General features: G+C 44.6%; 1 long non-coding RNA gene and 1 other non-coding gene across 2 annotated transcripts; one reads left to right on the forward strand and one right to left on the reverse strand.

The window, feature by feature from the left end:
• Positions 1-3038: 3038 nt before the first annotated feature.
• On the reverse strand, positions 3039-3148 carry LOC116656948. The gene has a single exon (XR_004311950.1). It is a non-coding gene; the product is annotated as a U6 spliceosomal RNA (small nuclear RNA).
• A 404-nt stretch (positions 3149-3552) lies between these two features.
• Positions 3553-8801, forward strand: LOC116656794. Its single transcript, XR_004311763.1, has 3 exons — positions 3553-3625; positions 7109-7295; positions 8631-8801. It is a non-coding gene; the product is annotated as an uncharacterized LOC116656794 (long non-coding RNA).
• Positions 8802-9012: the final 211 nt, after the last annotated feature.

The raw sequence follows: 9012 nt of genomic DNA on the forward strand, positions 1-9012 counted from the left end.
TCCTGCTCCTTCCAGCCTTGAATTTTCCATTGCAGCACACTGCCCTGCTAGTTTTCACCCTGCACACCATGCTAGTCCAGAACTCCATCCTTAAAGACTCACCTTAGATGTCGCTTCCTTAGGAAGTCTTTCCTGAGCTCCCATTCTGTGTTTTGTGTAACCTCCATAACAACGGTTTTCACATGCCCTTCCCTTTGTCAGGGACACTTTTCCTCACCTCTCCATCCTTCAGGTCTCTACTGAGATGCCATCCTTGATGCTCCAGGCTGGGTAAGCCCTTCCTGTTAAGTGCCACCAGAGCACCTGCACTTCTCTGTACCGTTTATCCCACATGTATGTTGATTTTTTTTCCCAAGAAAATATTAGCTCCTTGAAGACAGGGACCATCTTGTTCATCGCTCTATGCCCAGTGCTTGCTACACAGTAATCAATCACTAAATGTTTGTTAAATGTTGGATGATGGAGCAGGTGAATGTGCATCTGGTTTCTTGGGGCTGCTGTAACAAGTGCCAAAAACTGGGTGGCTTGAAACAACAGGAGTTTATTGTCTCACAGTTCTGGAGGCTGGAAGTCAAGGTGTTGGCAGGGCTGTGGTCTCCCTGGTGAGTCTAGGGGAGAATCCTTCCTCGCCTCTCCTAGCTTCCGGAGCTTGCAGCAATCCTTGGCATTCCTTGTCCTGGAGAAACATCATTCCAGTTACGTGGGCGTCTTCTCTGGGTGTCCTCACATTGTCGTCCCTCTGCATGTGTCTCTCTGTGTGTCCAAATTTAGCCTTTTTATGAGGACATCAGTCATACTGGATTAGGGCTCACCCTCATGGCTTCATGATTACCTCTGTAAAGACTATTTCCAAATAAGGCTACTTTCTGAGATCCTGGGGTCAGGATTTCAATATATCTTTTTGGGGACACAATTCAATCCATAACAGAATGGAAAACAACACTGTACCTAAGTAATTTATTTTTGAGTTGGTCAACCTCTGTTAAGATCCTCAAAAGTAGACTAGCTTCTTATTCAGCTTTGTATCCTGCATGTGCTGGAACATGACTTTTCCAACCACATTGTTTTTTCTTGTTATTAAACCCAGTAAGCAATGGTAGTTTTGTAAATTGCTCAGAGGATTTCCAGTACAAAGGGCCTGAGAACAACCAGGCAGGCGAATCATTACCAAATAGCTTTCAACAGCTCCCATATTCTAGACTGCAGGGCAGAGTAGAGCAATCTCTGGTACCCAGGCCAGAGGTGACATGATTGAGGAGTGTGGCCAGAGCGTGTGCTTTGACTTCTTCCCACCAAATTCTGGGCCCTCTTGTCTCTGTCCTGTCCCACCTCCCACCAACCCCTCCCTTACCAGGTATGTGATGGTTAGTTGCATGTGTCCACTTGACTTGGCCAAGGGGTGCCCAGATATCTGGCTAAACATTATTCTGGGTGTGGCTGTGAGGATGTCTCTGCAGGGATTGGTATTTGAATGGGTAGGCTGAGTATAGCAGATGGCCCTCCCCAGTGTGGGGGGACCTGATCAATCCACTGAGGGCTGAACAGAACAAAAAGGCAGCAGAAGGTTGACTTCTTTCTCTCTTTCTGCCTGCCTGACTGGCCGAGCTGGGCTTCATCTGCCCTTACACCATCAGCTTCACTCGTTCTCAAGTCTTTGGACTTGGACTGAATTACACCATCAGCTTTCTTTGGTCTCCAGGTTGTAGATGGTGGATTTTAAGACTTCTCAGCCTCCAAAATCACAAGCCAATTCCTCTAATAAATCTCTTTATCTCTTTCCCTATTCATATACCTCTCTCCAAGTCTGTACCCAGTTCTGACATGTGGCCTTTTCCCCCACACCAAGAAATGCTCTGCCACCAGCTGGATTCTGACACCATGTGCCTGGAGATAGCATCCGATCCCACAGGTTAAGGGCTCCGTCTACTAGACTGTCCTCCCTCCAACATCAGATGCCAACTGAAAGTCTACGTTGTCACCTGTACTTCTGACAACTGGCTATAGAGTGGAAGTTCCAAAGACCCTCCCAGGGTTCAATGAATTTGCTAGAGCTGTTCACAGAACTCTGTGAAACATTTTCCTTACTACATTCCTAGCTTATTACCTATTATTCAGGACCAGCCAGGTGGAAGAGAGGCAAGAGCAAGGTATGGGCATAGGGCATGGAGCTTCCACACCCCCTCCAAGCGTGCTGCTCGCCCCAGATCTCCACGTGTTCACCAACCTGGAAGCTCTCTGATCCCAGTCTTTTGGGGTTTGATGGCGGCTTCATTACAGCAACAGGACTGTTTAAATCGTCGGCCATTGGCAATTCATTCAACTTCCAGCCTCTCTCCCCTCCCCAGAGGTCAGGGAGGCGCGACTGAAAGTTCCAATACTCTAATCACATGGTTGCTTTTCCTGGAAACCAGCAATCATCCTTAGATACAGTCCAATAGTCACCTCATTAATACAACAAAAGATACCTTTATTGCCCTCATCACTTAGGAATTTCCAAGGGTTTTGGGAGTTCTATGCCAGGAATGGGGACGGACACCAAATATATACTTCTAATAAATCACAATATCACAATTTCCTACTGGTTCTCTTTCTCTGGCGGGGGGACTGACTAGTACAAGGCACCTATCTCCCTGGGTCTGGCCTGTTTTCCTAATCAGGTTCTTATTTCACCCCAGATAACAGACTGCCTTAAAGAAAGGGGGAAAAAAAGCAAAATATCAATTTTTTCACTGTTATGAATTCATCATAAACAGAAGCAGAACTTTGTAATGCTTAGGGATTCCAGCAACTATTTTACATTATTTTGTGTCTTCAAGTAAGAGGAAGTATATCTTGATAGCATTTTGTTTATTTTGGTTTTTTTAAATGGTGACAACTTTTTTCTTTCTTTATACATTTTTAATAAAAATTGCATATATTTAAGGTGTACAACGTGATGATTTGATACACATATACACAGTACTATGACTACAGTCAAGCTAATTAACCCACCACCTCCTCACACAGGCACTGTTTCGTGTGTTTGATGAACGCACCTGAAAAGTGTGGAAAGCACTTCATGAAATTTCCATATCACCCTTCTGCGGGGGTCCTGCTAATCTTCTCTGTATGGTTCCCATTTTAGCATGTGTGCTACCAAAGGGAGCATTCGATAGCATTTGTCTTGTGTCATATCTCTTCATTCTTTAGGAATTTTCTAGGATACAGAAACATCTGGTCCTGCAGAGCTGGAATTTTTCTTTAATACTTTGATTTTTTTTTTTTTAAATTCCACGCCGGGTTCATGTGTCATGAGGGTATGTCTTGTAACCTAACTGCCTCTATTTTATCCGCTGTGGGTGGATTGCTCTTGATTTTGCTGTTTCGAGATCAAACTTGGCAGGTTTTAGGTGCAAAAAGAGCTTTTAGGTGCCTGGGCCTTTAAAATCAAAAGTAATGCCTTGCTAACCACATTGAGGGATGTGGAATTTGGACTTTCATTGGCTGCTATTTCACGATGGACACGTTGACTTACTGGATCCCACGTTCTTGCGGCAAAACTATCAGATGTCAGTTCTTGGTGTTGCAGCCTCCCGGTAATCACCAGAGATGCGCCTTCATCGCCTTCATCGCCGGGCTGCTTAGGGTGAGTCTGTTAATTGATTAGAGGATCTGTGTGAACTCCTCTTAGGGATGCTTGCATTTCAAAGGCAGGGCTCAAGTTTAGGCCTTCCTTCTCTTCCCTCTTCCTCTTCTCCAGACTGAGAAAGGGCTCTTTAAGGACAGGACCCCATATGGTCTATCTTTGCATCTCCCCAGCCCCTCATGCAAAGAGCCCGATGATCAAGAAATACCCATGAAGTAGAATCAATGGAATCTGACCACCTGTATCCATTAGGACTCTTGACACGACAAACAGCAACTGTAACTAAGGGCACTGCTTAAATAAGAAAGAGACCATTTGGGCTCATGTAACTGAACTGTGAGAGGGTAGATCTTTTAAGTCTGGCTTGAGCTAGCCTTCAAATAATGTGACCAGGAACCTGGTTTTTCTCTTACCCACCTTCCTGGCTCTCCTTCCTTGGTGCTAACTCCCTTCTCAGGCCTGCTCACCCCTCGTGGTTGCCGGGTGGAAATAACCATCTCCCAGGGCTGGAGCCAGGCTCCCACGTGTCCAGCAGGTGGGTCCAGTCAGGCAATTTCCACACAGGACGATGGAGGCCTGGGAGTCAGAGACCAAGCAGCTCTGGAGAGGATGGGGGAAGGCTTGACTCCCTACCTCTCACAGGTCCCCCTCCACCACCCCGACGCGTGCCATGTTTCCCCGGCCACTCAAGACTTCTCTTTGCCTTGCCCTCAACCACCAGACCCTTAATTCTAAGGCAGTTTGCATACCTCTGATACTATCCACTTGCCTCAATTTCATGTATATTGGGGGCATTTTTCTGTTGTTCAGGAAAAGACCCACCAGTCTGATTCCTGTAGACCTGGAACTCCCTCTTATTTGCTTGAGTGAGATAGTCATTGCTTTGAAAATTTCGGTAGCACTTCCTGAATGAATGACAGTGCCACTGCTGCTCTGCTAAGCTGCACCACTGTGACAAGGGGACTGAGAGCCACGCTGCTGACAAGGAAAGGCTGCCCCCCATGAAAGGAGACTAACGAGATGAGACAAGCAAATGCAATGCCTGAGCCTAGATGGGGCTGGCTGGAAAAAGATATATCGCTCTAAGGGACACTAGCGAGGCAACTGACAAATTTGAATGTGGGTTGTGGGTTAACTAATAGTATTGATTATTTTGACAACTGAACTCGGGTGATGTCAGAGAATATCTTTGTTCATAGGAAATACACATTCAAGTCTTTAGTGGTAAAAGAAGCATGACATCTGCAAAACTTTCCAATTGTTCAGGAGGAAAAAAAATAAATATATACGTACATACAGAGCAAATGAATAATAATGCAAGTGGGACAAAATGCTAAAAATTGGGGAATCTCGGTAAAAGATTACGGAGGGTCTAACTGCCTGGGTTTGAATTCTGGCTCTGTGGCTTGCTAGCCAGCTCTACACTTAACCTCTAAGCCTCACTTTCTCTATCTGTAAAATGGATGTAATATTAGCATCTACTGCAGAGGTTTCTTGGGAGAAATAAAGGAAAGAATCCATAAAATGAGCTTAGCACAGGGTCTGGCTCATGGCAAGAGCTGAGAGTAATAAGTGTTAGCTATTTTTATTACTATTACTATCCCACAGCGCTCATAGTCCCTGGGATAAAGAGGTAGAAATAGACACTATTCCTTCTAGGGGTGTGTATGGCAGGAGAAGCAGGACAGAGGGAGATATTTTCCATCATATGGAATAGACTTGATCATGTCTCACATGTGGTATACATATGGCATTACCTGTTATTATGTATTATGTAATGCATGTGTAATACATATGGTAATATGCTTTATGTATTCTTCTTCAACTTGCCCCTTTCACTCAACACAACCTCTTGGAGATCTTTCTGTAATAATACCAATAATAATTAATGCTTATGGAAACTTACCATGTGCCAGGCACAGTTCTGGGCATTGTCCAGCTATTATTTAATTCTCACAACAATCCCATGAAGTATATATTCCCTTGTAATCACCATTTTATGGATTTAAAAAAAAACCGAGGCTCAGAGAGGTTAAGTAACTTTTCCAAGGCCTCAGTACCAAAATTTGAACTCAGCTGGTCTCCAAAGCCTGTGTCCTTAATCACTATATTTTTCCACACAAGTACACAAAGATCTATTTCATTGAAAGAAAGTGTCAAGGAGGGGAGGGCGGTGGGCTACAAAGTATGCCATACAATGGTTATTTCAAAACTCACTTAATCATTCCCCAACTGATGGACATTTAGGTTATTTTCAATATTTGCTATTTGAGACAGTGCTGCAAAAAATATCATGGAGCGAGCCTGGATAAAATCACTATGTGTCTGACACTAAAGAAGGAAGATGTTAAAAATATTGGAGAGAGGACAATTTAATAAAGTAGTATTGGATTATAACTCAAAGTTATATTAAATTTACATTAGGTAAATATCCATGAGCCCACAATGAAATAAACAAATGACTTAATGAATGAATGAATGAATAGGGGAGAAGAGACAAATCTCTAGTGCAGAAGAATTCCAAATAATTTGCAATTCCAAACAAGTGTGATGTGGTATCCAGGATGGGATTCTGATAAAGAAAAAGGATATCAGGCAAAAATTAAGGAAATCTGAATAAACTATGGACTTCAGATAATAATAATAATAATAATAATAATAATAATAATAATAATAATAATAATAATAATAAATCAATATTTGTTCATTAATTGTAACAAATGTACCATGTAAGAGGCTCCTAATAAAGAAAACTGGGTGCGGAGTATAGGGGAACTCTCTGTACTATCCTCTCAAGTTTTCTATAAATCTAAAATCATTTTTGAAAAAGATAGCCTATTCTTAAAAATTAAAGAAAAAATACTGGGAAAGGGAGAGGGACAAAGTCTAGGTTTTTTAAGAGATGGGAGGGGTCGGACAGCAGGAGGAAAGGAGACACAGGTGGGTGCAGACATATTTTTGTCGAGGGGGGCAGGAAGTTGAGGGTTCACATCTGATGGCCTCAATTTTCCCTCTGTGAGGCAGGAGGTTAAAGGGGGCTACTTGCTGACAGAGGGCCTTTGGAAAAATGGTGGGTTGCAAGTGGCTAAAACTGGGAGAGCCCCCAGAGGCGTGCAAGAGGAAACTGACCGGGGCGGGGGTGGTGGGCAGAAAGAGCAATTTCATCTCAGGGCACAGAGCTTCCCGCCGTAGGTCTAGAAAACTAGCTTGACCGTCTCCCTGCAGTTCCACATATTGACCAGCAGAGGACGCCGAGACACCACCCAACTTTTTCACTTTTCCACACACCTGTCTTAGATCTCCCCATGTTCACTTTCCGAAGTTCCCAAGTCTTAGACTCTAGGAGTAAAACGTTCTTTTCTGAGTTAGTCATACTTGAAGGACGAGAAACTCTTTGAAATGGCCTAAAGGAACACCTTTGAAGAAAAAGAATTTAGTTACAGTTCTGAGAGCTAATTTCTTTTACTTGCCTCCTCCCTCAAGGAAGCCCTGGCTGGAACACAACCCCTGTCACTGAGGACCTACTGGGTGTCGGGTGATGTTCCAAGGGCTGTTTCATTTAATCCTTACAAACCACCTCTGAGGTAGTGGTTATTATCACCCCATTTTACAGCCGAATAAATGGAGTCAGAGAGGTTAAGGAGGTTACATGAAGATCCTTCCTGTCGAGGTAAGTCATATTCCTATTTGGTTTCAACCAGTTAACAATCATTCAACAGGTGTGTGTGTGCTGGAATGCTTATCCTGGGAGATGCTCTTTGAGGAAGTGATCTCATGTCAATAAATTTAGCAAAGCTGTAAACTACCTCTGTTTCTGAGCATATCAGCACACTGGAGAATCCTAGAAGCCAGGTAGCAAGGAAACCTGCTTGGTTTTGTTCAAATCCAATATGTTCCAAATTTATTTGTCCAGAGAGTGTTAGTTGTCGTTATTGTTGTTAATATCAGTAACATCCATAGAACGAACTTTCTGAAATGCTTGGGTCGGCACCGCCATAGTGGCAGGGAGGCAAGGGACCAGACTTGTTTGGAAATGGTGACTTGCATACTGGAGGTGGATCCTGGAGTGGAGGAGGGAGACATGAAAGATGGATAGACTGAGGCGAGAAGACCAGTCAGAGCAGTTCAGGGACTCTTCCACCATGAGCCTGGACAGGGCATTGGCCATGAGGGTGAAGAGGAGAGGACAGACCAGAGAGTGAACCCAGATGTAAAGGTGACAAGCTTGGTGGACCATCAGATTGTGAGTATGCAGGAGGGTGGTGGATAACGGTGGGGGGAGACGTGTAGGACGGTTCCTGGGGTTTCGGCTGGAGCAACTAAGTAAATGACGCTTTTGTTCATTTACCAAGATGGGGAACCAGAGAGAAGAGTTTTGCCTTTGGGTTGAGATGTCCACAGAACAGGCATTTGGAAGTTAGGAACAGGGGCCTACAGCTTAGGAGAGAGTTCGCAGCTGGAAGTAGAGATCTGACATTTAAGGGGCTGGTAGAAGAAGAGGAGCTAACAAAAAAGACAGGAAAGGAGTAGGAAGAGACCCCAAAGGGAGGTGAATGACAGGAAGCAGAGAGCACAGTTTCTGGAAGGAAGAGCGGTCAGCTGCTTCAGAGGTCACGGGCAGAGCAAGCCGGGTGAGAAATGAAGGTGGACATTACGTCAGCCAATTGGGAGGTTCAGCCGAGTGCAGAGACTAATCCAGCTTATCCTGAGATGAATAAATCGTGGGGGGAGTGAGGCAGTGAGGGGATTTCTGGGGTGAAGCAGGATCAAGGGAAAGTTTCATTATATTCAGGACTGAACACTTGAGCACTTCCGGTAGACCGTCTCCAAATACTGCTGCAAACAATTCATGTGTTGCTCCATAGATCAAGATGTGCAGTCTGTTTTCCCTCCCCCTGAGTCTGGGCTGGCCTCGAGATTTGCTTTGGCCTAGAGAGTTGTGGTGTCCTGGGTCTTCCAAGCTCAGTCCTTAAGGGAACTGGCAGTTACCTTGTTCTTCCTTTAGGAACCCAGCAGCCATGCAGTAAGGAAGTCCAAGCTATCACTCAGGAGAGCGGTTAGAGAGGCCTCCTTGGACAACCCAGCTTTGGAGAAGCTCCCAGATGAATGAAGCCACATCAGTGACCCTAGCTGACATCACACGAGGCAGAGGAACTGCTGAATCAACCCACAGAATCATGACAAATAATAAATTGGTGTTTTAAGTCACTAAGTGGGGTCGTTTGTCAAGCAGCCACAGATAAAAGAAATAGTACCAAATTTAGGGGCAAAGGAGGAGAAGCCGGGGAGAGTCTGACTTACAACAGAGGAAGGAATCCCTGAGGGAGTGAGTTTGTCCAGGAGGCTGAGGGCTGGCCCTGGGCGGAGAGAGGCTGCCACTTCCTCCG

This window comes from Camelus ferus, chromosome 16 (genome assembly GCF_009834535.1).
Source record: "Camelus ferus isolate YT-003-E chromosome 16, BCGSAC_Cfer_1.0, whole genome shotgun sequence".
Classification (NCBI taxonomy): Eukaryota; Metazoa; Chordata; class Mammalia; order Artiodactyla; family Camelidae; genus Camelus; species Camelus ferus.